Below are 26,436 nucleotides of genomic sequence, written 5' to 3' on the forward strand. Positions count from 1 at the left end.
ATAAATTCAGCAAGGACTAGACAGAGAGAGGGGAGATGCTTCCAGATGACTTTCAAGGATGAGAAGGGTGACAGTAATTGGGGTGTTGGTAGCAGACAGATCTTAGATATGGCACGGGGAATCCTGGCAGACACCAGAATTCATTGTACTGAGCATCTGAGTATCTGCAGCATGAATAGAAATGAAGAAAGAACATACTGAACTCCCTCATTATCATTGCTTCCCCATGGGAATATAGGAGATTAGCTCTGATGTCCTCAGCTTCCCAACCAACTGCTGTGTCAGCTGGGGGAAGGGGTAAGGGTGAGGGTTTGGGGCCTTTTCCACCGTCTTCAAGAATGGGCCCTGGAAGTGCAGAGCTCAACAGGAGAGTTTTAAAAGGCTCAAAACCTCAGGATTTATGCTGCAGCAGCAATAAAATCCACTGGGGTATATGTTATAGAGGCAGCTAATACACACCTCGGGTGGTGAGATGCATTAAGGCCATTGCTGCGTGGATTAATGTCCCCATAAAACACGTCCCGTCGTGCGACATTGTTGTGAGCAGAATGAAGCAATAACTCTGGGACGCGCCAGGCGAGCGCCTGCCCCAGCTCCATGCTTGCAGATGCATCCCCAGCCCCGAGCTGGAGGTTTTTGGGGTTAATAGGAAACATTTGTTCCAAAGCTGCCCCTCTCCTCCCGTGCAGCACAGCCCAGGGACCCTCCTGCACCAGCTCCTGCTCCATCCATGTCTGCCCCACTGCCAGCATCGCTGGCACCCCGGTCCCTGTCTTTGTGGCCAGCTTGAGGCAATCCTTTGGCAGCCTCTGGGCAAGCCCCGGCTGTGGCAAACAACAGGTTTGGCAGTGCTGAGGGTGTAAATAAAAGAGCCTGACTCAGCTAGGGCTGCTGAGCGGATGCCGCGGAGAGCCTTGAAAACTGGAAAGTATTATATCATTTATTAATAGGCATTGCTGTTACACTCCCCACCAGAGTGTGCGTGTCCCCGATGACAGAAGTGCTTACTGGTGCTAATGAGGCAGAATGGAGAGGAAAAAATGGCCCCGTGGGTCGGGGACTGGCTGGGGAGCCGGGAGATGTGAGCTCAGCTCCTGGCTCTGCCACCGCCTCCGCAGCCAGCCCCCGGCGCACTGCGGGGCCCTGCTGTGCGTGGGGCTGCTCTGCTCCACCTGTGGGTTTGGGGCATGACCCCACAGTTAACGAGGGGGAAAGACCACTGGGGATTTGTCCCCGGGTCTCATTTATTCCTGTGTTTCTCCTCCAAGCCTTTCCCGAACCGCTGTCCCCTCCATCTCCGTCCTTGCGCTTTGCACCGTCACGGAGGGGGATTTCTGTAAAGGTGCAGCTTGCAAAAGGGGAGCTGTATGAACAGGGGTTGTAATGAGGAAAACACCATCCCTTGATCATCCAGGGCTAAAAACACCCCCTCAGCACCCTCAGCTAACACATTTCAGTGGCTCACCCAGAGAAGAGGGCACGCTGGGGTTTGCCTTCACCTGCTGGGTGTGGGTCAGCAGATGAGACACCCCTAGAAATGCCCATCCCCAATACAGACCTGACCCGTGCCTAAATCACGTGTCTGAAGCACACCACGGAGCATTGCCTTGTGCACCCAGAGAGCCGGGAGACAGTCTGCATTTTTCAGATGGGTTTGCAGAAGCTCACGGTGTGCTTGTGGCTTGCTTTTTCAGGCTTAATCCCAAGGGAGATCTAGGGTCAGCAGGGAGCCCCTCTGCCGACTGGGGCAGCCCTGAGCAGGCTGGGATGTGGTACAAAGTGTTTGGAAAAGCAGCAAGCTGGGCAATGTTCATCTCACAGCTGATGCTGGGATGGGATCCAGCAGCGTGAGACCCCTGGGCACCCGCTTTGGTCTGCCCCAGGGCCCTCACCACTCTTCCTTTCTACCTCTCCCCACCAAATCTCCCCAGTGGTGGGTTCCCAGTGTTCGGGGTGGGAGCAGAGGACCTGGTGCTAGGCTGTGTTTTGCTTCCACAGTCAAAAGTTTAGCTGGGGAAGGCTCCTAAAGGACCACACCTTGACCCACCTTTGAGCACCAGAGCTGCACTACAGGAGGTGAGAGTTTATCTTCTCTCTGCTGGAGACATCCCGAATCCAGGCTGGCATGAAAAGGTCATGTACAGCACACTGGGAAAATCAAATAATGAGCAGGCTGCAGTGAGCATCTCCGCGTTTCATTTTCTCCCCTTCCTCAGAGTGGCAATGTCTGCTCAGCACATCTTGTGAGCAAAAAGCAGCTGAGCTAGAGCAAAAATAAACTGGAAAGCTGAAGTAGGAGGAGTGAGTACAGCTACAGCACAGCTTTGTGTAAAACTTCATTCCTTTCTGGTAGTAAATAAAAATAGTGTTTTTTGTTTCTTTTTTTCTCAGTGACTCACAGCACAGACATTGCATGGAAAGGGCACTAGAATCAACAGCCAGGGGAAAAAAAATACAGAAATGGAAAAATGATCATCACAGTGCATTTTTCCCATTCCCCTTTCATCTCTTACACCTGTGTTTGACTTCAGCCAACCTTACATAAATCCGTTAAACATCTGTCTAAGTCACTTATGAAATAAGCTGAAATGGCCTCAGCCAGGCTAACAGTTCATCCTGCTGGATATCTGTGTGTTTCAACCCAAACAGGTTTGCAGAGCTTGCCAAGCCGGGCTGGCAGCGGGCTTCCCATCAAACCCTGCTCATTCAAAATGTTAAAAACTGTTTGTGCCAGAACTTCTGCTGCGGGCACCACCTTATGAAAGCCCCTATTTATATCTGTGAGCTTAGAGGCAATGAAAGTTTGCTTAAGTGTAGTGGCTGACTCTTACAACATCACACTCGGGCAGAAGTCCATTTTGCAGACTGAAGGCACCTGGTAGGGAAAGAGCACCGTGGGGTGGGAAATCAGGATCTTGGGATAATCTTGGAAAGGTGAAATCCTGCCTAAAGGGTACAGCATGTGGGAATGGTCACAACCTTTGAATGGAGGAAGGAGCCTTAGGGTGGAATGGATGTGACCCTTGGCTACTTGGAGTCAGGACTCATGGTTGTGACCTTGGTTATGACTTTGAGATCGTACTACACACTGTGCTGCTGTTTTTCCCCTTCTCTGTTTCACTGGTGATTATTTCAGGGATCTACAAACCTCTTGTCAGCTTCCACGTCTGCTGCCTGGAAAAATTCGTTGTCTACTCATCTGTGAATTCTTTTCTGTTTCTGCAAAGGTACCTGGTGTTCACCAACATTTGCAGGGTGTTTGTCATATGGCTATTGTTGACCTCTTAGCTTTATTGTGTGCATTCACAGTAATGCTTGTTAGAAATCTAAGAATGTTTTTTTCTCTTCCCTTGGGTCTATCTGGACACTTGTTTGATTCACAGTCCTAATACGTGACTGTCTCACACAAATTAATTATCTTTGCAACAGCTCCATAAAATTAAAGGAGTCCTATTCAGAAAATAGAAAGAAGAATTCAAATCACTAGCTTGAAATCATAGAGGAAAATCTTCCAGACAACTGCTGAAGGTCAGTTTATTACTATCCAAAAAGTCATCAGCAAACAAGGAGAACTGCAAGAAGAGGCACTGGTAGAAGAAGGTAACTTCCAGCCCATGAAATCATCCTATTTGATATCTCATGAAGTTCAAACAAAAAGAGATTTTTCTTTTGTAGAATAGGAGCCTGCTTTCTAGGGTACCTGCAATATAAGGTGCACCCCCTGTAAGTGATTCATGTATCTCCATTTGTGAGTGGGAAACTCTCCATCTTCTCTCTTGGTTGATCTGAGCACATAGTAACCTCGGTGTTTGTCCGGATAAAATGTACACACTCTTCATGATAAGCTTTTTCAATTTTTTCTTCCACGTCCCTGGGTAGTCACACAGTATCTGTTCTTGTTTCAGCCTTCTCTAGCCTTTGGCACACTCTTTGGCGATTTGGTATCATCTCCTGCAGGTCTGAGTACTCCTCCGTGTCTCCTGGACTGGGTTTTCCTAAGCTTTGCATGAGAAATACCACAGCAGAAGGTGATGTGGAGGTCAGAATCTGAAGGGAAGTGGATTTGCTTATTGGTAAGGTCAACCTGAGCTCAGGCTTTGCTGATACACCTAGGAGAGCTTTGTGCACTTCCTTCTGAAGTAAACAGCATCAGAGCTTTGTCTCCTTGTAGAGGAGGTAATTTTAACATCACATGTTTTCATCTGAGAGTGAAAGCTCCAATCGGGTCTTCTGTGCTCCCAGACAAGTGGGAGGACTGGGTTGTTGGCCCAAAGTTACCTGAAATCAGTTGCACTGAGGTGCCTATGGTAGTTGAATTAATCTCCATCTGTGATGAAATACAAGCAGGAGTGCTTTCCCTAGGGACAGTTCAGATCTTCACCTCTGGAAGGTGACAGTAACTCTTTGAACAAAGCAGATGCTTGAGGCAGCCCCGTTATTGCTCCAGATCTCAGGTCAGTGGCCACATAGAGGGAACCCAGGTCACACTGACTATAGCCAGGGGCTGTAGGCATGTAAAGAAATGAAAATCAGGCACACTTTTTTTTTTTTTTTTCCTGTGACAATCAGAGGAGCCCATAACAACTTTTTATTATTGTGTGTTCAAAAGGTACATTCATATTCTCACAGCCACAATCACCTCTGACATAATAAGGGTTGCTTAGTAGGGTTCAAAGAAGGATCAAAGATGTATCTCATGAAGACAAACAACAGCAGATCCTGCATACTACACAGATGAAAAGCAGGTAAGAAGCATCTATGGAATTGCATTCAGACACCTACACAACACAAATGGGAGTAGAAATGACAAAAATACTAGAAAGACTGGTTATTTCCAAAGTGTTTTATGGTGTTTTCCTTGGAAGAACCTATGACTACAAGTCACCACTAGAGATGAGACACAGACTAGAGATGTGAAGGACTAGTGCTAGTCCCTTGTGGCCATTCCTGCAGGAGCACGTGTAATCGGAAAGAGTTCAAAACTGAAAAAAAAAACCCTGCAGTGTTGTATAAGAAGCTGGAGGACCAGGACAAAAAACAGACTCAGACTTTTCAGGACAATTTCTTACAAAGGGGAGAATAACCTCACTGCGAAACACTGGCAGTTCTGCCTCTGTTGAGAACTCCCTGGTCTCGATGTTCTCCCAAGCAGTGTGTTCCCAGCGGCTCACCCATCTTGTGTTTCTAACAAGGATGTTGCATTCCTGGGAGATGAGAATGACACGTTACTGTCCAAGGGGGTTGTAGGTGCAGGAGGCAGAAGTTCTGGGATGTTTTGCTGCCAAGCACTTCAGCAGCCTGAGGTGATTCACCACATCCTTCTGGGCTTTGTCTTCCCTCGGTAGAGAAGAGTCTTTCTTTGGTTTCCCTAAGTTTTTTGGTTTTGATTTTTTTCCCATATCTTACACAACAGAGAGCTTGATTATGGCCTGGAACACGGGATAAATAAAACAGTGAAGCAAAGAGCTGGTAGGGGAAAGATGGGAAAATTTAGCGAGTATGATGTTGGGCACTTGACATACCTGAATGAAGATTTTCTGTCTGTGCTGGTTGGATGCATGAAACAGAATCACAGAATCACACAATCATCTAGGTTGGAAGAGACCTCCAAGATCACCGAGTCCAACCTCTGACCTAACACTAACCAGTCCTCCTCTAAACAAAACTCTAGTCAACACATAGTGAGCAAAAAATGCTGCTGTAGACTCCCTTTCACTGGCAAAATGTCCCAACCCGATGAGGTGACACCATGGGGAATGCAGCTGTCCCCTCGGTGCCACCTTCTGCCAGGGTGCAGGAGAAGATTGGAGCATTTTGTGACGGGCACTTAAGCATTTCAAGGGATGTGCACATTGGGAATTTGGCAGGGTTCCCAGGCAGGAGAGACCTGTTTGTCCCATGTGGTCTGCTGGGCCCCAGAGAAAATGGCCCTCTGGAAAAACTCTGGCATTTTCTGGCAAAATCCTCTACATTTAAAAATCCTCTACATCTTCTCAGCCCATCTATAATGCAAAGTGATTTTTCAGCCCATCTGTTTAAAGATTAGACACTGCTGCTGATAGAAAGGGCCCTGCCAAGGAGATGAACTGAGTGACATCGTGCAGACAGACCTTTGCTGTATTCCACCACAATTTTCTTCTGTCCTACCACTCTCTTGATTCAATTACTTTGAGATTTCAGTCCCACAGCTCATGAAGGGGCAGCCTTCATCGCAGCAGCACCTGGCCCAAATCCTCATAGTGTGGTATGGCTGGGGCAGGCTCTAGGGACACCAAAACCAATTCTCCTCCTTCTGGAGTAGGCTGAAAGCCCTTGTTTACCATTAGACTACACACCCAAAGCACAGTGTACAAAATAAGAGGATCACAGCAGAACAGAGGAGAAGTCTGGGGAGCCAAATTCCCAGCTAGCAGAAGCTGATGTAACTGCTGATTGCCACCAAGTGCCACCAGCTTCTGCTAGCTGAAAACTGGGCCCAGGCTGTCAGGAGCTCCTGTGGCTCTAGACAAAAAAAAAAAAAAAAAGGTAAATAAATACATAAATAAAAAGTAAATAAATAAATAACCTGGCAAACAGCATGTTCAGGTACCTGTCTGTAAGCATGGCTCAGTTTGCCATCCTTGTTCATAATGGAAAGTACCATCAAACACCACAAGAGGAGAAGGATAGGGTGCTGTTCATTTTGAGGTCAGACTGCAGGGGTGAAGCCACAGCATGTGGGCATTTGCGGAACTGCTCTTCTTCAGATGGCAGGTGTTAAATTCTACTTATGCCCCAAAATCCATGTACAAAGAACTTTTTGTTATGTAACTGCTTCTGAGGCTCTTGGATAGCTGAAGATGTTCAGGGCTGCTCACATTGAGACATGGTTAAGGGGACCCCTTCTTATGTGCTGTACTGATCTGTGTAGATTTAGGAGATGAGGTGGGAGCAAAGGAGCCTCCTCCCTGCTCCATGTCCCCAGTTTGTTCTGGATCTTGCTGAAGTTGGTGGGAGAACCATGTTCCTCCGATGTAGGGCAGGTACCTGGTTGCCTTCCCTGTACTCTGCTGCATGGGTGGACAGACTGCATCGCTCTCGTGCCCTTGGCATTGTGCTGGTTTTTGGGAGGAAAGGGAACAGAGCACCTCCAGAGAGATGACCAGCAGACTGCCCAGAGATGGTTCCCAAGGTGGGTTCAGTTGACAGCTGAGCATAATCTATTCAGCATGGCCTCTTCCCATAAGAAAAGTTTTTCCTTTGTCATGAGGATACCTGTTTGGGTGCAAACAGTTAATAACAAGGTGGTGGTAGCTTGCATCCACAGATCCTGGGTTCTGTGGTATGAGGAGCACTTCATTCCCGTTATGCTGATCTTTTCCATCTGCTCTTTACTGCTTGCAAGGTAATCCCATGAGAAAAGTAGCTCAAGCCTGACGTTTTCAAGCCTCATCCAAAAATTATGTCAAGCATGAACATTTTATCATTAAGGGCACTAATACTTTGCACATATACAAAATTTGTCTTCTGATTATCCCCAGCTTGTATTACAATGAATTTTGTAGGCACTTAGCCAAACGCTTTACCTTTTGTCAGATATATGACCTGCTGTTTCAAAGAGATGGGAGGCTTGTCCAAAGCCTATTAGATCAAGGGGAGCTGTTACGCTGGTTTAGCAGAATTTGGATTGGTCCCTAAAGGCATCACAGATGATCTGAATTACCAGAAGTGATCCTAGGCAGTTGCAAGTAGGTAGAGATCAGTTTGCAACTACCAAGGTATCTGAAGAAGTTGGATCAGATTGTTTCAAATCATCTGATGAGAATTAACTTGGCTTAATCAAATCACAAGGCAGATGGAAAATCAATCTAGACTAGATGGAATAGGCTTACCAACTAGATGGAGAGCTAAATATACCAGAAGAAAAACAAACAAGCAAACAAGGCTGAGGGGAGACCTCATCGCAGTCTACAACTTCCTCGTAAGGGGGTGTCGAGAGGCAGGAGACCTTTTCTCCATTAACACCAGCGACAGGACCCGCGGGAATGGAGTTAAGCTGAGGCAGGGGAAGTTTAGGCTGGACATCAGGAAGGGGTTCTTCACAGAGAGAGTAGTTGCACACTGGAACAGGCTCCCCAGGGAAGTGGTCACTGCACCGAGCCTGACTGAATTTAAGAAGAGATTGGACTGTGCACTTAGTCACATGGTCTGAACTTGGGTAGACCTGTGCGCTGTCAAGAGTTGGACTTGATGATCCTTAAGGGTCCCTTCCAACTCAGGATATTCTATGATTCTATGATTCTATGATTCTATATATTAGCTGGAAAATGCAGCTAAATAAATTCTGACCAGAAACTAGGTGTGTATTTTTTTTTCCATTTGTCTAGAGTGAAATACGGTCAGTTACGTGGAGTCTTTAAATGAAACTGGATGTCTTTCCAAAGGATATGCTCTACACTTCCACGCTGACCTTACTGGCCTGGGCTTTACGATCTCTGTTTTACAAAGCCTTACTTAGTTGATCATAGGGATTCCTTCTTAGCCTACAATGATGAACTTGCAGCAGTCTGAAAATGGTGAGTACAACTTTATAAACAGGCAAAGCTCCCATTTCTAATAGACCAAAATCTTCCTGGTAGCAACCAAGAGCATGGAGAAAAGTCTGCATATATGTTGACCTGGCAGATGAGTTGAGCCAGCTTCTTTGTCAGGCAAAGGCACTGGTGTGTCTAACTCCAGCTCCAGTTCATACGAGCCCTTATCCAACTAATATCTCTATTAGAAATTTAGCCCAGCTAAAGAGCACGTGAGGGACTAGATGACATCATCATATCCCAGTCATCCTAACTGAGTATAATTTTATTTTCTTCCAAAGAGTTTGGATTACTCACATGTCTTTCAATATGCAAGTCCCATCATCCTACCTGTTCCAAATTTGTTCTTTTTGTCACCCAATAGCTCTTGGAAAAGGGTGACCTGCAGCGTATTCCTGCCATTTTTTTAAATGCAATCTGTAACCCAAGAAGCATTAGAGCAAGTTCATCTGTGCCCTGGAGCAATATTTTAATGGTATCAGGTTTTAATTCCTTCATCTTCCCACCTTCCTCAACCCTGGAAGCTAGACCCAAATTTCCTGTGTAATTTGCAGCCCGTTGATTTATGCTGCCCAACCACATCTCTGCTATACCAGTTAAATCACCTCTCTCTTGCCAAGTTAAATACTATAGCTCTCCCATGTTTGGTGGTAAACTCCTGCAATTAGCACAGAGGCATGCGGCATTCGACTGCTGGTAGACGCCGTGCTCGTTGTCCCGATCTGGTGAAGCCCCACGTCTGCTTGGAGAGGTGCCTCTCACTTATTATTCTTTATTGTTCTGGCCGCTGGAAATTCAATACTTTCCCACAAAGCCTTCTCATCTGCGTCCTCCCAAACCTTTGAGCCACCTACAGTGCTTGTGGTCTGAAATAAATACTCAGATGTTTTCCCAGGCAACCAGTGGTTTCTTCTCTTCGCTTTAGCTGCTTTCCCTTGAAATGGAGGCTGAGATGATCAAGGCAGAGCAAATGATAGAGAGCAGGACTGCGAGAGCAAACCAGTGTGTCAGACCATAGGTCTTGTTGGTCCAATATCCTGTCCTTGGAAGCGACCAAAAGCCTCAAGAGGCCTGGAGAAGAGTATGAGTTTCAGATGACCTCCACCAAGAGCCTACTCAGCTTCCAGCTGTTTGCACATCAGGGACTTTCTGACCCAGAAGTGACTGCCAGTAGCTCCCCTCAAAACTGCTGTTGGCTCCTCAACACCTATACCCAGGCCTGTCCAGGGCTGCTGAGGCACCCGTTTTCCCCAGCACACCTCGGGCAGTGCCTGTTGAGCTGGGCTCTCTGTTTCCCTCACCCAAACACATCTGTGATACATGCCAATGGTTTGGCTCCTTTGGCACAACCCGCCCTCTGGTCCCGAGGCACGAGTCCTACGCTCCATGCTGGTGGTGGTGGTGAAAGGTGAAAACGCTCTTTGCCGTTGTGCTATTCATTTACAAATCGGCCAAAATTCGTGCCCTCATCAATCCTTCTTTCTACAATAAATTCCCAAGCGTCCAACAAAGTTAAATCACATCCATTCCTCACCACCAGGCATCGACATGCGCTGGCATCCCCCCGCATTTCAGCAGAAGCTGCCATAGATGGATTTCCTTCCTCCTCCCCTCCCTCCTCTCCTCCAGATCTTCCCACCGCTTGCGATACGGCACCCCACAGCCGTCACCACATGCTCACCCCATCCCTGTGAGCCTCATGCAGGGAATTCGAGCCCCCCGACACCTAGGGCACTTCTCTCTCCCCTTGCCTTGCGACCATCTGTCTGCATCCAGCAGCAGCAGTACCACACACCCGCGCGCTCTCCCACCAACTCAACCTAAGCCCCTACCATCTGGAGATGATCTATTTGTCTATTTAGAATCCAAGCTCTCCGGGGCAGGAACTGTCTCTAATTGTGTTTGTGCCGTACCTACAGCTGCGTTGGACTGAATACACCCACTGTCATCTTCTCCTGGAAACTCAGTTCCTCCTGGGAGTGTCCAGCACTGAAAAGTAAGACCACTTGGAAATCCAAGTTGCTGGAGGCACATGCCAGAGCTCCTTGGTTGCACTTATATGAGACCACAGACAAATTCTTCCAGTGACTACAACAATCAGCCAGCCCAATTTTTACTGCTGAGCTGACAAAAGGGGGGACTTAAAATCAGTGAAATTCAATCACGGCCCAGCCTGGTGGAGCTCACATCTGGCTGGGGCTCTGAATGTGCCCATCCCACCAGGGGCTTGCCTGAGGACCCCGAATGCACCGGCACCTCTTTTGGTGACCTCCAGCCAATGCCCCTGGGTGGTGAATTTGGGAGTCTCCAGGTCAGATTTTGCAGGCTGAATTTGGCCCTCACTCCAGCACTGCAGAACAGCTTCATGTGTACAAACCTACTGTTCACAACAGCACATAATCTGCCTGGTGGTTTCAGGATCATGAAGACTTTAGATGCTTTTGCTCAGAAAAAGTGCAAAAAATATATATATATTTTTTCCACTTGCTATTTAACAGCTTTAATTAAACCTGTAACTGTATTAAGGCCTCTGAGCAATATTTTGTTCATACCACCCCCTGCTCAGAACATATTTTTTCAAGCTGTATATTTGCAATTGCCCTGAGCAGGTGGTGGTGTTATCACAAATAAACGAGGTGTTATCACAAAAACAAACAAACAAAAAAAGATTTAGAAAAAAGGATAAAAAGGCTTGATAAATTTCTGGTCTAATTCAAGAGACCGCATGAATGTGATACCACAGAAAGTCTCCTACACACGGTTAAAAACATCCTGGTTCAATAATACAACTAAAATTTTAAAAGCGCATCTATATATTTTCCCATTTGGTTAACTCCGGAACACCATTTCTGCTTGTTTTGGCTGATTTTTGTTCCTGCATTTGAGTGTAAAGGAACAGTAAGGAAGTTTATGAATGAGGTCCCACTCGCATTCCAGGCTCAGCTATGTACGCGGGCTGCTTTCTGCCGAGATCCTGGGATGAGGTCATTGCAAAACCACCTAGTTTGCCCAGTGTGTTAACTCAAAAAAGATTGAAATGGACAGATTTGCAGTTACTGCAATGCAAACACACATACAGTAGTTTTCCTGCATGCCAGCGTCGGCCAAACTTCAGCCCAGAAGGCTTGCGAAAGGGAGAAAAAAACTCTTTCCACTATGAAAGGCTGTTTATAAAATCGGTTTGATCAGCTCAGGAATGAGCTGAGATAATGTTTACCCGCACAAACACAGAAGATCATGCAACTGTCTTAACATCCTGAGCTAAGATAACTACTCAGCTGCAGAAAAAAAAAAAGAAAAAAAAGAAAAACAGAAAAAAAAAAAGGTTAGAACAACAGGAAATGAGTCATTTACTACCAGTTGCTCAGGTATTTTAAAGAGCTTCCAGAACATTTGCTTTTGTGTACCTAAGAGAAAAAGGGTCGCTGGTGGTGGGGGAAGGCCTGACACAAGACATAAAAGTGACTTTCCTTGCTGAAAGAGTAAAGGCAGGAGAACGGTTCTGTGACAAGAGGATATGAAATACCCTGCAATTCATCAGCAAGGAGAATCAAACGCCACCCGAGCGATCGGCATTCTTGGGGATTACGATAAGGATTACGGTGAGTTGTTAGCAGGGCGAGTGAGCCACTGAAAGATGGGCTTCCCGAGTGCCTTGGAATAAATGGGACAATTAAGGCTTCGGGGGAGTTAATGAGATTTTTTTCGTGAACTTTCAGAGCAGCTGGCCAGCCCACGTGCAGGCAAAAAAAAAAAAACATTTATTTGAGGAGGGAAGAAAAATAGGTAGCAAAAAATCAAAACGCATTCCCTAAAATGTACTCCGAGTCTTGTGAGGGGGAAATAAATTATCCGCAAAGCCATCCTGCTGTCGGGGAGAAAAATCTCAGGCATTTTCCAGCCCCGGCTGCCCTCTGCGCGGCGGTGAGCTGATCCCTCCGTCAGATGGGTCTCATCACGGCGGCATTCGGTGCCTCCGAGTCTTTCATGTGTTTAATCTCACAACCCACCTGCGAGCCGAGGAATTACAGTGCGGGAACTGAGGAAGAGGCCCAGACGTTTCGAGGGATTTAGCTGCCCAATTACCTGGCTCGGGGTTAGGGTGGGAATCGCCAGGAGAGGAGGGTGCTGCACCTGGGTCTGCCGGGCTGGGGTGAGAGCAGCTCCCCACAGCAATGGGACGTGGAGATCTGGGCATGTCCATTGTTTCTCCCTTGGTTATTTTTAAGAAATGTTTTGAGCCTGAAGGAAAATAAATAAATCGGAGAGACCGCATGGAGAGCGTGAAGGTCAGTTCTCTCTCCCAAGGCTGAGCAGGGTCTCACAGCACCAGCAGTGGTGTTTATTCCCAGGGAAACCATTTACGAATTACCAAGAACCATGCCTCTGGCACCATCCCCTGAATCCCTCCTCCTGTAGAGTGGTTATGGTAAAAGAGTCACAAGCACAAAAGGAGAGATGAGAAAAAACTGAGAGCTATTGGCGTGGTTTTGTTGGTAGAAGTACCTGCTTGGGCATGAGGACGTTTGTTTTTAATTATTATCTGCTGTTGTTCCTGCATCCCAGTCTCTGCATACTTTCTCTCTGCCACAGTATGACCCAGGAAACACATTTCACTCTAAAGGAATTCCAAGGCAGTATCAGAAATTCCTCTAGATCTTAATTTATAAGACAGTTTTCCCTGTGAAGGGCTACAGTGGGTGTTGCATTTTGGTTTTTTGCCATGGCTTTGCTATCAGCTTCTGGTAAACCATAAAATAAAATAAAATAAAAACCAGCTCTCTCGATCTGCAAAACTTCATGACAAAGTGCAATCAGCGTCTTATAAATCCACACTGCTATCAAGGCAGCTCCCTTCCCATGCACTGTTTCTTATTAAATAAATATCTATCAGCCGATCACACATGCTGTGTTACATTGCTAGGTATCCAGGCAACTTGTTCAAAACTTGCTGAAGTCAATGGAAAGAGCCTGCTGTCCCCACCAGACCATTGGCTTCGAAATGAGCTTGAGCCCTCCGTTAGCAACCAGCAGCCTTCTCCCTGCTATGCCAGCTCCCTGCACCTGCATGGAGCAGGGACTGAAGAGGAAAAGCATTGAGAAAGTTGCACCAGGCCTGATCCGAAGGCCCGAGGACTCAACCGAACCCATGTGGGTGCTGTTGCTGTCGGATGTCTCCCATTTTGTCCTGTCGCGAGCTGGGCGGCTCGGCATCCATCAGCTCCCGAAACAGAGAGGTGGAGTTTCAGACAATCGGCACCCGCCTGCCAGCTGAAGTACAAAGCCTAATTGAAGAAAGCTGTTCGTTTCATCCACGCAAAGCATAAACAGCCAGTGTTATGGTGACAAACTTCCCAGCAGCTTCGTCGCTGCCACTCCAAGTCCTCGTGTACATCGATGCTGAAAGCAGAAAAAAGGAGGCGATGTACTTTTTTTTTTTTTGCAAAACTCCGGCTGATTCCAGCGTAGCTTTGAAGCTGACGCCCAAAATTTACACATCTGCGATGGTCCTGAATCATGTACCGGATAATTCTTGCTTGGGTCCAAACCATGGAAAAATTACTCTTTGTTTCAAGAACTTTTACACAAGATCTTTGTTCCCCCCTCCACCTCCCTTATTAGATAAGGTTATTTTTATTTCATAACTCCTGCCGCTTTCCTCTCTTTATTGATGGCTCCATGGACACTGTCTGCGCAAGCAATTCTCAATCCAAACCCCAAGCAATTCTCCATCGCAGACCATGCCCTCGACAAGAGGAGGTTCCCCAACGCCACCCCAAACTCTCACAAGGGGACAGGGGTGACAATTTCTCCCTGGCTAAACACACCCCATCCTCCAAGGGTCTGCTCTGAGGCTGGGACGCAGGAACCACGTCAAAGGGCTTGGCAGGACGTGCGATGGTCTCAGGCTCTATTTCTGGTTTTGGGGCGTGCTGGGAGGAGTGGCAGGAGGTTAGCCTTTTCCCATCACCTTCGTGCCAGAGATATGCACGGCCCCGACGCCGCGCGCTGTTGGCTGCTCATCACAAGGCCCCCTGTCAAAACGAGGATGGCTGATGAGCTACGAACAAGCTCACAGTTAGATAATAGATGAAAGAGCCTCAAGATAAATTAGGTGCCTCCAGAAAACCTGGCCAAATGTGTTTAAAACAGGAGATCCAACACCATTAATTCTCATCAAGCAGCTTTAAAAAAGGCAACCCGGCACTTGACTTATGCTTAGAAAACGTTATCTTTCCTTTTAACAGGGTTTTTATAGTGTATTTTGAGAAGATGACAAACAATAGGGTTATTTTGAAGTCATGCCAAACACTACATTCACTGGAGGAGGAGAACAATGTTACCTCCTATCTGTCAACTGACCCTGCAGCCATTAAGCCATTTCACCAACAAACAATATTAATAAAAAAGGGAAAGTGCTGCTCTTAAGTTCCTTACTGCCAGAGCTGGAGAAATGTCTTTGAATGAGATATTTGTCCCCTCAGGAAAGATCACTTTGTCAAAAGAGAACCTTTCTGCAAGAAAGCATCAGTGTGATCATTTCTCATCTAAGAAACTAAAACAAAATGAAACATTGCAGTAATTCCCATGCTCCACACTGCAGAGGGGAAGACTTTGTTTGGTTTTGCTTCCCAGCAATTTTCATTTTTAAGCTACACCATATAAAACCGAAATGCAAGGGATAAGCTGTGAGCCATCGCGCAGAGCGGAGCTGGAGCTTACAGCTTCTGGAGCAGGGACCATATTTTTGGTTTTGTGTCTGCTCAGAGCCTCATGCTGCTCTCTGACGTGCTACTGTAAGACAAATAAGTTTACAGCAAATAATAACAAATACATAACATCTTTTCACCAGTGGGAGTCTTTCCCAAATTGGCCCCAGCCACAAATAGAGCCGAAGACTTAAGGGGGACAGATGGGAACAGCTATTTTCTTGGCAAGGCGAACACCTGCTCGCAGAGCATCCAGCCAGCCGCATCAGAAGGTGTGTCATTGCTAAAAGTGCCGTATCATCCCAGTCGGAAAACATCAACAAACTCATCCGAACATTTTCAAGGAGGAAATTCCTTCGTAATTGGGATAAGCCTGCTCTCACGTGACAGCCTGGCCTCGGTGTGTTTTTGGGCTGCATGCACCAAACTGGCAAATAATGTGGTTTCTAACGCAGAGGGGCTGTCTGCACAGGTAGACCTAGGGACATCTGTGCCTGTAGGGTTTGGACCTAATAATAGCCACCCCATACTTAACACACGCAGACTGAACTGCGCTTTCAATGCAAACATGAGTAATAATGATGCTATTTTCAGCTTTATTGGCACATGTCACCCCGGGTGCTCAGATTGCAAATTCAAACACATGCTGAACATGGGACAAAACCAGCTTCTTCTGGCCCGGATCCGCCCAGCTGTCTTCGCCCCACGCCGAGTCCTGTTCCCTTCCCCGCAGCTCCAGGCAGGTGCAGGGCTCGGCTGGGGAGAGCTCGGTGCAAGTGCGGGGCCTTTGCAACCCGATATGCCAGGGGCAAAAGCTGCTTTCATGTGCTGCGTGTTTAGGCAAGTCTACATCTTGAGACCAATACAAAAAAAAAAATAAAAAAAAAATCCGCCATAAGAAAATAATTGGATGTTAATTTCCTCCAGCTTTGTCTTAATTAAGCACAATTCCGGAAAATAACAGAGGGAGAAGGGAGAATAGGCGTCTTTTAAAGGTGTTCCTTGGGTAGGTGCAGAGCCCACTTTGTGAAGGAAAGGCTCTGATTGTGGCAGGGAGCTCTCAGCTGGTGGGCTGTGCATGCCTAATGCCTCCAGCATGCCCATCAGAACAGAGGGCTGCAGCAACCCCCGGGAGCAAGGATGCTCCCCAAGGGCCCAAATCCCTGGGCTGCTTGGAAAACCCAAGCAAGAGACCCCACAGCCCCTGTACCCTGAGGCGGACGCTCGCTGGGGGTCTGCCTTTGTCACCGAGGGTCCTGTTGGAGCCGAGGTCACAGCAGCCCCCACCCGTGCTCAGCACCCAGTGCTCAGATGTCCCAGCTGGGAGAGCTGCTGCTGTGCTGCTCCTGCTTGGGCTGAGAAGGGATTAGTTAATTAACAGCCCAGGAGCACCAGGTGAAAGCCTATCTGTCGGAGCGAACATGCCCCGGTTCCTAGGCGTGTACACATGTGGTATCGTTTTTCCATTATTTGGAACATACAGAACTAAATTAATAACAGTTCTTACAAGGCCCTGGGGCTCTCCGTGGAAGAATTTTGATCTCCTTAGGAAAGGCTCACCATTTCTCATAGGAGAGATGCACTTGACTCCTGACCTCTTTTCAAAGGCACCTGTGTGAGCTTTTAAAATCCACTACCACCAATTATCCACTTTCAACCTGAAGTGTTTAAACCTCGGACCACATTAACTGAGCTTAGCACATAGCCATGTCATTGCAGACTTCCTGATGTGAGGAGATGCCTTGACACGGCTGAAAGAGAGTTTAGGGATGAGGCATGAGATTATCAGCTTCTCCTCCTGACAGCTTCAAACAAAGGAGCCTTTTAGCCACCTGGTTTGTGTCTCCCACACCTGCATTAAGATTGGGAGACAAACCTTTGTACTGCTGCCTTGATCCTATTATTTGCATGTACCTGTCCACAGTCACCCTGCATCACTTAATAGCCTTCAGAGAGACCAAAGGGAAGAAGATGCACATCTACTATTTCTCTTTCAGCTTTAATACCTTTTCTTTTCTTTTTTCTTTCTCTCTCTCTCTTTTTTTTTTTTTTTTTCCCTCTCCAGGACTGCAAGACTTTTAGGACACTAAGGCATTTATTTAAACTCTAAAGAGATTTATTTGTCAGGGCGGTGTAAGGGGGGATACTGTGAGAAGGCAGAAGATGGGGATGAGGGATGAAAAGGGAGCAGAGGCCATTTTAAGGGCTTCTGGCTGGGTTGTGGGGTGCAAAGTCCTGTGCCTGCTCCCAGCAGATGGGCAGATGTTTGGCTACAGGACTCCTCTGTTCCCTGCACTGGTCTGGTCCTGAGATCGTGTCCATCCATGGTCCCCATGAAGAAGGAGACACCAGTGGCCTTCCCTACCACTGCCCCCAATCCCAGACAGCAAGGAATGCCCACCCTCGAGGTGCTCAGCCTCTACTCCAGGCACCTGCTCCCCTTCCCCACCCCGTGTTGGGGTGCAGCCTCATTCCTCCCCAGTCAACAGCACCGATCCCCTACACCCATGGGCTCAAGCACCCCTAGAAGCCAGCTCCCAGGCCAGACTTAGCCTGGATGCAGAGCTCAGGATGTGCCCCCCTTCCCGCTCCCTCCACCCGCCGGTGAAATTAGCTTTGTCTTCTCTGTCCCAGAGCTGGAAGGAATGTCTAGATTTTAAATTAAATTCATATTCTATTTCCCATGCTCACAGAATTAGCCAAAAGGACAGAACATTATTAACCTTCCGGATCCAGCCCTAGCTGACAAGGTGTCTATGTGAGGGGAGATTTCAGCTGTAGCCTGCACATATACATCGCGGCGCTCAGCCGCAGCCAGCTCCTTGACTCATCAATGTAACTCAGTAAGGTAGAAATATTGGAGTTGCATTCATATTCCAGGCCTGGTTTAAATCACTAGCATTGTGGAAAGCTCTGGATAGGTCCAAAAAAAAAAAAAAAAAGGAGGGAAAAAAAAGAGTTTTCTGGTTCTAGTTTTTCATATTTTCTTTTCCCCTCTGAAAAGTGAAACCCTCCAGCTGCCCGGCATTGCACAATGGCCCAAATACTGCGAGTTCCAGCCTTAATCCCCGCCGCTCCGCACGCCAGCCTGCGCAGGGCTCGGCAGCACGCCCGCCGCTGTCTCCCCCGAGCCCTGCCGCTGCCCCAAGGGGGAAAACATCGTCTGCTCCTGGGGCCAGTGGTGTGTGACTTGTCCCCATCACTGGACCTTGTATTTGGCCTTCAAAAATTGTCCTGAAAGAAACACGGGAGAGGGACAAGGAATGGGGTCAACTCCCTTGGCTACCCTCTGGTTTGTGCTCTCGCAAAATGGGTGTAAATCTCCAGATTTTGGTCATGTGTTATACGTGTTTTCCATTATGGTCAGACAGCACTGCCAGGGATCTGCCAGAGTGCCAGGTGGGATGAAAGCAGGCCCAAGCATGTTTTCTGGTTCCCAGATGAAGGATAAACCCCTCGTTGTCCTGCTGTCCCTGCAGAGGGGACGTGCTGTGGGTGCTGTGCTCACTCTTGCAGGATCTCTTCCATCGTGGCTGCAGCATGCCAGGCAGCTGGGGAAAGCCACTCAGATCCAGCCCTGGTTTTATTGTTGTTATTGTAATCATGATTATTATCGTTACCAGAAGAGTGACAAAGCCTCGGATCTCCAACATCCACGTTGCTGACACCCAGCACAAAGCAAAGCTTCACCAAGGGGCCGTGTGTCCTCAGGAGGGACAGATACAAACAAGTGGTTATCAGGCATACTTGATGGATCGCCCAAGAAACATCCCCAAAAGTAGACTGATCCTCAGCAAATAGCCCCGTGCCAAGTGCCATCCCCTAGTGAACAACAAAGGCTCGACCAGAAGTCAACAGCACCAGAGGCAAAGGATGGGTTGTGGTTAAAGATATGTGCTGAGCCTTCCAAGAGGGATGGATTTAGTTCTTCGCTTTGGCTTAGCTTTCCTATGATCATGACGTCAAATGAATCACTTCATCTTCTGCCACCTCAGCGCCCCATCTGTTAAAGCATATTTATAGGCTTTTTTTTTTCTTTTTTTCTCTTCTCTTTGCCCTTTGTCTTTTCTATTCTGATTATGAAGTCCTCAGAGCAAGGTTGTCTCTTCTCTGCAAGGTCCAGAAGGAGAGAGCTCTGACCTGAGTTCCTGCTGCTGGAATACAAATGTTATCTAGCGGGCTATGCAGTGCCTACCGTGTTGATGCTGGTTGAGGAACGTGCATTACAATCCATGGAAAAATCTGATTTGAATGAAAACGTTGAGTGGTTTGGTTGGGGAAGGAGAACGCTGAGCATGGTTCCATTTTTTTTTCCCAGCAAAATCTCTGAAGGAAGTTGACAAAGTCCAGAAATTCTTGTGAAATCAAAAAGCATTCAACAATCAGCGCTACAAAGTAAAACAAAAGACAATATCGTCTGTCCCACTGGCGGGTTTCCTTCCTCCCCGCAACTTGCTGGAAACCCTTCTCTGACGCCCAGCCTTGGTCAGGGCTCTCATTCCAAAGGAATTGCTTCTGTGCCTGTGTGTCAAGAGAAATCTGTTTCCAATAGGCACTAAAAGGTCTGCTCATCGTACTCCTGTTTCACAAAAAGCACTCCCAGCTCCTCGCGGCGGCACGCTGGCAGTGGCTCACAAGGCGTTTTGCCCTCGTCCTCCAGCCTGCAGAGCTGTGCCAGGTCCAGGAGGCTCGCAGCTGGCCCAAGACCAGCTCATGGGAAGCTTCTGTGCTTTGAGGTGAAGCCCTCCCCGGCCCCTCTCGGCTTCCCCTCTCCTGCTGCCACGGCAGAAGGTGGACAAATTGAAGAGCTTTCACCTTGCTTTGCTTCTTCTCGGCTCATCAAGAGGCTGGAGCTTCCCACCAGCTGCTCCTCAGGAAGGGATAAAGCTGCCCGTGTGTATTTTTTTCTTCCTGCATTTTTTTAAAAAACTGAAATTCTAAAGAAAATTGCAGCGTGCAAATTAATAGCTTTGTACCTGTAGGTGGTAAAATGGTTTAAAGAGCATCAGCTGATCTGTCTTAAATTCAGCTACAGGATGGGATTCCTCCTTCCCCTGAGCAGAGGAGAAGGTTTTGTGCAGAAATAAAGGTGTCCATATATATTTTTTTTTCCCCATCACAGACAAGGCTGTGGTCTTACCTGTGAGCCACGTTGCCCCTGAGTCCAGGAGCACCCTGAGGACGTGTGCTGGAGCCGGTGTCCTGCTGTCACCAGGAGCAGCCCTGCAGGAGTGGATGGGGACATCCAGAGTGCTTCCTCCTCCTGCTTCCTGCCCCATCGCCCCCCAGGAGTGCTGCCCAAGCCATTGCCTCATCCTGACCCTACCTCCTGGAGGCCTGTCCACCAGGCAAGGCCCTGTTTGCGAGGATCCAGGAGCTCGTTAATCACCCCGAGCTGCGAAGTTCCTCAAGTGGAACCGGAGGCTGGGCAAGAAGCATCTATTTGTTCCCTCGCTCCATCCTCAGAGAGCCAGAGCATCTCCAGAGGAGGTCAGGGCGGATTCCCAGAAATGTGACCCATCCCCTCAGCAATGTGAGGGTAATTCAGAGCGGGCCGCGGGCTTGCCGGCACCGCCGGAGGTTGCTGCCATGACTTCACGAAGCGCTGCACGCCCCCAGGAAGAGCAGGCCAAGGAGGAGGAGTCCGGCGGTGCCTCCGCTGCCCTCGGACAGCAGGGGCTCGTGGTTGAGTAATGTTTACACGACCACAGAGCTCTCCATGGCTACACAGACCTCAGGAACAACAGCTCGAGCCCGTGTGCTCGGAGGAGAGCAGCCCTCTTCCCCTTGAGCAAGAGGAGCCCGGGTGAGCAGCTGAGTGCTGTCTGCGCTGAGGGAAGAGCCAGCAAAGCCCCACACACTGTTGTGTTGGTGTTCTCCATCTCCGAGCCACAACAATTTTCATAAAGTCTTGTTTTCATGACTGGGATTCCTGCAATGCCCTTATTCCTCTTACAGTGCACACCATATAGCCCCCAGATCCCTCACTCACACTTCATGTGTATTTTGGGAAGGTGTTTGCACCAAATGGCCAGGTGTGGTCCTTCTCAGCTCCAGGGTCAAGCTGGATTTTGGCACAGTTTCTTCACTCCTCTGTCTTGAGGTAAAGTATAGGTCCACTGTATTCCTCCATCTACTTACTGGGCTTTGTTCCTTGTCCACCCTCTAAGCTCCTCTCATTTCTGTCATGAAGGTAGCACAACGGTGAGCTAGGAATGCTCCGGGATGGGTTCTAACAACCTTCAGTGGACCAACTCTGATACAGGTCAGATTGACTTCCAGCTGAGCATTTGAATCAAAAAACATGATACGAGCTTTGTGAAGTGGGTGCTGGGGCATTCGTGGCACAGGGGACTAGGTAAACCTGGAGAGATTCGGTTCCTTGCAGAGTTCAAACCTAAACTGCAGCTTCTTACACTTTTTTTTTTTTTTTTAATTTTCCGTACATTTCTTGATTGCATCTCCATTGCCTGCCACCATATTCCCAACATCACAATGCATTATTGGCACCAGAAATATGACTGTGTATGACTATGGTGGCACGAAGTATCTAGCAGAGGGTGCTGAACCCACTCAGCATATTCCAAGGACGGGTGTGCTGACCACCCAAACAGACCAAGCTCTGCACCCAGCAGGATTTGGGCAGCTGCTGGGCTGGCAGCCGGCTCTGTTGCCTGGCAGGCTCAGGATCTCCAGCCAGGAGAGGGCAGTGCTGTATGCACACTCCCGAGCCAGAGCATCGCTGGCATTCCTGCAGACAAACCTCTGGCTGATTTTGTGCCAAAGGAGATTACGGGCTCAGCCTGACACAGAACAACTTCCCATGGCAAATCCTGGGGTGGGACGTCTTGGTCACTTGGAAGTTGTTTTCTTTAGTTTGTTTGTTGTTGTTTTTAATGGAGATTTTTCCCAGAGTGTTTAGTGATGGTACCTTCTTGACCTCTGAATTTGGATGAATGAATGTCCTGGTGAACAACACCAAAATCTTTGCCAAACCACGTTGTCTAGGGTAGAAGGAGGTCAGCCACTGAGATGATATCTGGGCAGCTTTATGGGGACAAGCCCTACACAAAAATATTCAGAAGCAACATTTTGCAATTTTCCTAAACTCAGAAACTCACAGGACCTTCCTCTGTCTCAGGGGGACTCTTTTTTATCATCTTGGGGAAGGATTTTACATCTGGAGCCTGTTGGAGCATTTCAGGCTCTCCCAGCCCCCCAAACTTGAAGGCCCAGTGGTCTTCTCAATGCTGCAGGTTGTCTTGTCCTCCTTCCCCTTTTCTCCCAGGGTGTCTCTCTAGCATCAGGCGTTCATTTACTCCCACTGCATGGCCAATCTTCTACAACCCAGCCCAGTCCTGCAGTGGTGATGGTGATGCATGGCCACTCTCCTCCCAGGCAAAATCATGCGATGGTGTAGAGAGAAAAGAACCAGTGAAAAGGATTTGGAGGTGTTTTCAATGACTGATGACCATTGCAGTGGAGCACATCTCAAGGTAAGGTCCAGACGTGGAGTTCAGGGAGAATGAAGGCTTGTTGATGTGGCTTTGCCATGATGCTGGGAACCACCCAGTACAGTACAGGGCTGAGAAACTTGCTAGCTGGGACAGCTTAAACCAGTTCCTCTAACAGAAAAGGCTCTCTCTAGAAGAGAACTTCTTAGGAGGACTCTGTTCAAAGGCTGTGGTTTGTTTTTTTTTTGCATACTTCAAAGTTCCAAACGAGATTGATAAAGACTCACTCACCAGGAGTCACGGTCATGTAGATCCCTGAGTACTGACTGGTACATGACAGCCCCCTAGGTTAAACTCTTTGCCTGGTATTTAAGGCAGGAAAATATAGAGGGAAAACACCAAAAAAAAGCCACGGGGACCATGCACCACCCACATGGAGAGCTCCAGACGTTCCCAGCACCAGCCCGGCAGCCACCAGTCTAATAGGCACTCATTAACAAGTGTAGACACTGGCAGCAGCAAATTTTGGGGTCTGCAGTCTGCAAAACTCCCTCTCTCTTCCCTTCCCAGCTCTTTCTTTGAAGATCCCCCCGTCTCCTGTTGACACACATCTTGTGGAGATGCCTCTGGCGAGAAGTTCCTCAGCACCACCCGGTGCAGTGAGGGTATAGCCTCTAAGGATGGATGGTATCCAAATGTTTGGCAGAAATTCCAACTTTCCTTACTTTTAGGCGTATCTGTGGCTTTTTGATACTGTAAACAACTGACATAGGCATGGAAGAATAGTGTATCTGAAACAGTTTATACAAAAGAATTCCATCTGTCAGTCTGTTTACAGTTCACATGTGAAAAGGCAAAAATCTTTAAAAGGAAAACCCCGGGGGAAAAAACATTTATATATATATATGTATATATATACCCCGTACATATATATGGGATATGCTACAAATAATTGTTGAAGTGGAACAGTATCACTATGGAATTTTTTTCACTTAAATAGCAGTATTTTTTTCCCCTGGTGTAAATTAAATTTTCCCAGTTTGCTTTTTAACTTATTCAAAACAGCACAGAGAAAGCAAAGAAAGCAGACTGGAATTAACAGGGTGGTTTGGGTCCTTTTTCTTTTTTTTTTTTCTTTTTTTTTTTTTCCTTTTTTAAACACTTTCCAGTTTCAAAATTGTCCTAAAGCTTATTGAAATTGTGCATTAGATCATGGTATTGCAGTGAAGAAGAAATACTGCTATTACACCCTTGAGAATAACCTTGAAACCTAGCCGCTGTGTTATCTAGAGGGGGATTTTAGAAATTGCTGTGAGAGCTTTAACTTCTGCTTGGACAGCCACCAAGGAAAGCCAGAAATGATCCAGATTTCATGTCTTTTCCCAGGGGAAGAAAAAATCCTGTATAATTATCCACCTCACTCCTAAACGCCATAGGGCAGAACCCTGGAGACACGTGTGGTAAAGACGTGATTTTGTAATGTTTGTGCCGAGCTGAAACAAACCTGGATAATATACAAGGTCATACGTAGGTGTCACATAGGTTAGAGGCACAAGCAGCCAGGGATGCTTTTAGCTCTTCCATTGCTCTCTCAGAACCCAATCCTGCCAGTGCAAGGTGCATGATGAGTATTAAAACCCTTTGGTGCTCAGCAGCGATGAGGGCCTTCTTGTCCTTGGCTGAGAGGACCCCTGTACTTCTGGTGGTAGAGATGTCCTGAAGACAAGAGCTCTGGGTATAGCACTGGGGAGGCTGGTTCAGACATGGTTCAGAGGTTGGACAGGGGTTTTCCACCTCTGGAGCATGAGTTTTCACACGTCCACTTGTGATGATCTTCCCAACCATGTACTCAGTGGGACCCCAAGAAAACCAGGGTGCCAGAGAGAAGAGGTTCTTCTTTTTGCAGAGACATCACCAAGGGTTGACCCAGTTGGCAGGTAGGCTGAGGACTACTCCACAAGCATCATGCTGATCCAGGGACCAACAAGTGTCCCAGCTCAGGCTGCCCTCAGCCTCCTGGCCCCACTGGTTTGGCTGCTGCTGAAGGCACCAGGGAGACACAGCCTGCATCACGTCTCAGACCTACTCTAACAGCCAGGGTTGAGTTTGGCTGTTTGATTTTTAAGAGCTCCACAGATGAAGCAAGATGGCTAACAACACAAATATTTACATGTGGCAACCGTTTGTTTTAATTGCACAGGCTGAAACCAGGGTTTTTTGATGCCCCCACAGTAATGGGAGGAAATGGGGGTGTTTTTCTGCACATACCAGAGCCCAGCCAGCCTTGGGAGCGGAAGGAACGACGTTGCCCACCAGCTTGACCAAACATGTGCTCCTCATATTCCTCCACCATGAAACAGATTGCATCTTTGTGTCTTGGCAGAGAGATGAGCCTGCAATCACACTGCAATAACATCTCACTTCTGGGAAACTCCACGGGGCCAGATTCTGCCCTTACGTCTTACATGGAGAGGCAACAAGCTTGAAGCAGTAACCTGTGCTCCCTTCTCTGCAGATGTTATGAGCTCTATGAGACCTTCTTTCTGCTTCATGTTTGCACAGCGCATAGCAGAGGGCAGACCCTAAGACCAGGAGAAATAATAAATACATTGAGGTTTCTAATGGAAGATCATTGCCTGATGGGTTCATAGAAACGTGTTTGGTAGCATTAAGGGACAGATTGGTTGGGTCTGCAGTTGACTACAATTATTTCCATCCCAAATTGAAAATTCCAAGCAGCAAAAGGCCACCCTTTTGGAATTTATTGTATTTCAAATTGCTTCCTATTTCCTTACCCCAAACTGTGCTACCAAAACTGTTCAGCTGCTTAGGAGATGAAAAATTGAATAAAAGATAGTGACTGTTTAACATCACCAAGTAAATACATAAATAAAAAGGAAGCAAAAACAAGCACACAAACAATAGCAAAACACACGAAAGCCAGAAACAATATTTTTAGAAAAGTGTTTGTAATAATCTTGTTCCCATTGTTTGCCATCATGTGCCCTATTTTACATCCCACTGTTGAATCTCTAAGACCAGGGAGATTTCTCATAACAAAAAGGTACATCTTAGAAATACCAACATTTTTTCTCTCACTGTTCTGGGAGATGCTGACATGGTCTTCCAGTCTCTGGGACCTGCACTGCTGTGCTGGGAGAAGCCAAACGTAGGGAAATTAAATCAAAAATTAAATTCTTCAACTGATGTTTTCTGGAGAGGTGAGAAAATAGTTTTCACCAAAGCTACTTTTCCCAAGTAAGCCCAGCTTATATTTGGGGTGAGGAGAAACCTAGTCCTGGACTCTCCTGCCAGATGTGGATGTCTCTGTGAGAGGCAGCTGTGCTGCTGTCCCCAGAGAGGTCTGGCCTGGGTCACAAATTTGTATGGACATATGTGGTATCAAGTGTGTGTCTTCGTGCTCAAAAAATCTTTGCTTCATCAATGCACAGGACATTCCCAAGCCAACCCATCTACAGCCGAGGAGATCAGATGGAGCCCAGTCTTGCAGCTCATTAGAGAGTGCACCACCATGTGCACAAGGCCAGATGTCTGATCTTGCACAAGTGGAGATGGGGACACACTTCTTAGCTCCAGGTTGTTTTCTGGGGATGGTTTTTTGAGTGGCTGCCTCGATCCGTATTGCAGGCCAGGTGAGAGGGATACAGATACTGAAACAGATGTTGAAGTCACCCTGTA

The 26,436-nt window shown here is 47.4% G+C and overlaps 2 long non-coding RNA genes across 2 annotated transcripts in view; both read right to left on the reverse strand.

The window, feature by feature from the left end:
• LOC140002560 (uncharacterized) overlaps positions 1 to 26,436 on the reverse strand; it is a 36,616-nt gene that overhangs the window by 8,579 nt on the left and 1,601 nt on the right. The gene's annotated exons all lie outside the window — the stretch shown is intronic.
• On the reverse strand, positions 20,423 to 20,731 carry LOC140002559 (uncharacterized). The gene is made up of 2 exons (XR_011809396.1): positions 20,610 to 20,731; positions 20,423 to 20,506 (listed from the first exon to the last, which is right to left on the reverse strand). It is a non-coding gene; the product is annotated as an uncharacterized lncRNA (long non-coding RNA).

The sequence above is a fragment of the Anas platyrhynchos genome, chromosome 5 (assembly GCF_047663525.1).
Source record: "Anas platyrhynchos isolate ZD024472 breed Pekin duck chromosome 5, IASCAAS_PekinDuck_T2T, whole genome shotgun sequence".
Lineage (NCBI taxonomy): Eukaryota > Metazoa > Chordata > Aves > Anseriformes > Anatidae > Anas > Anas platyrhynchos.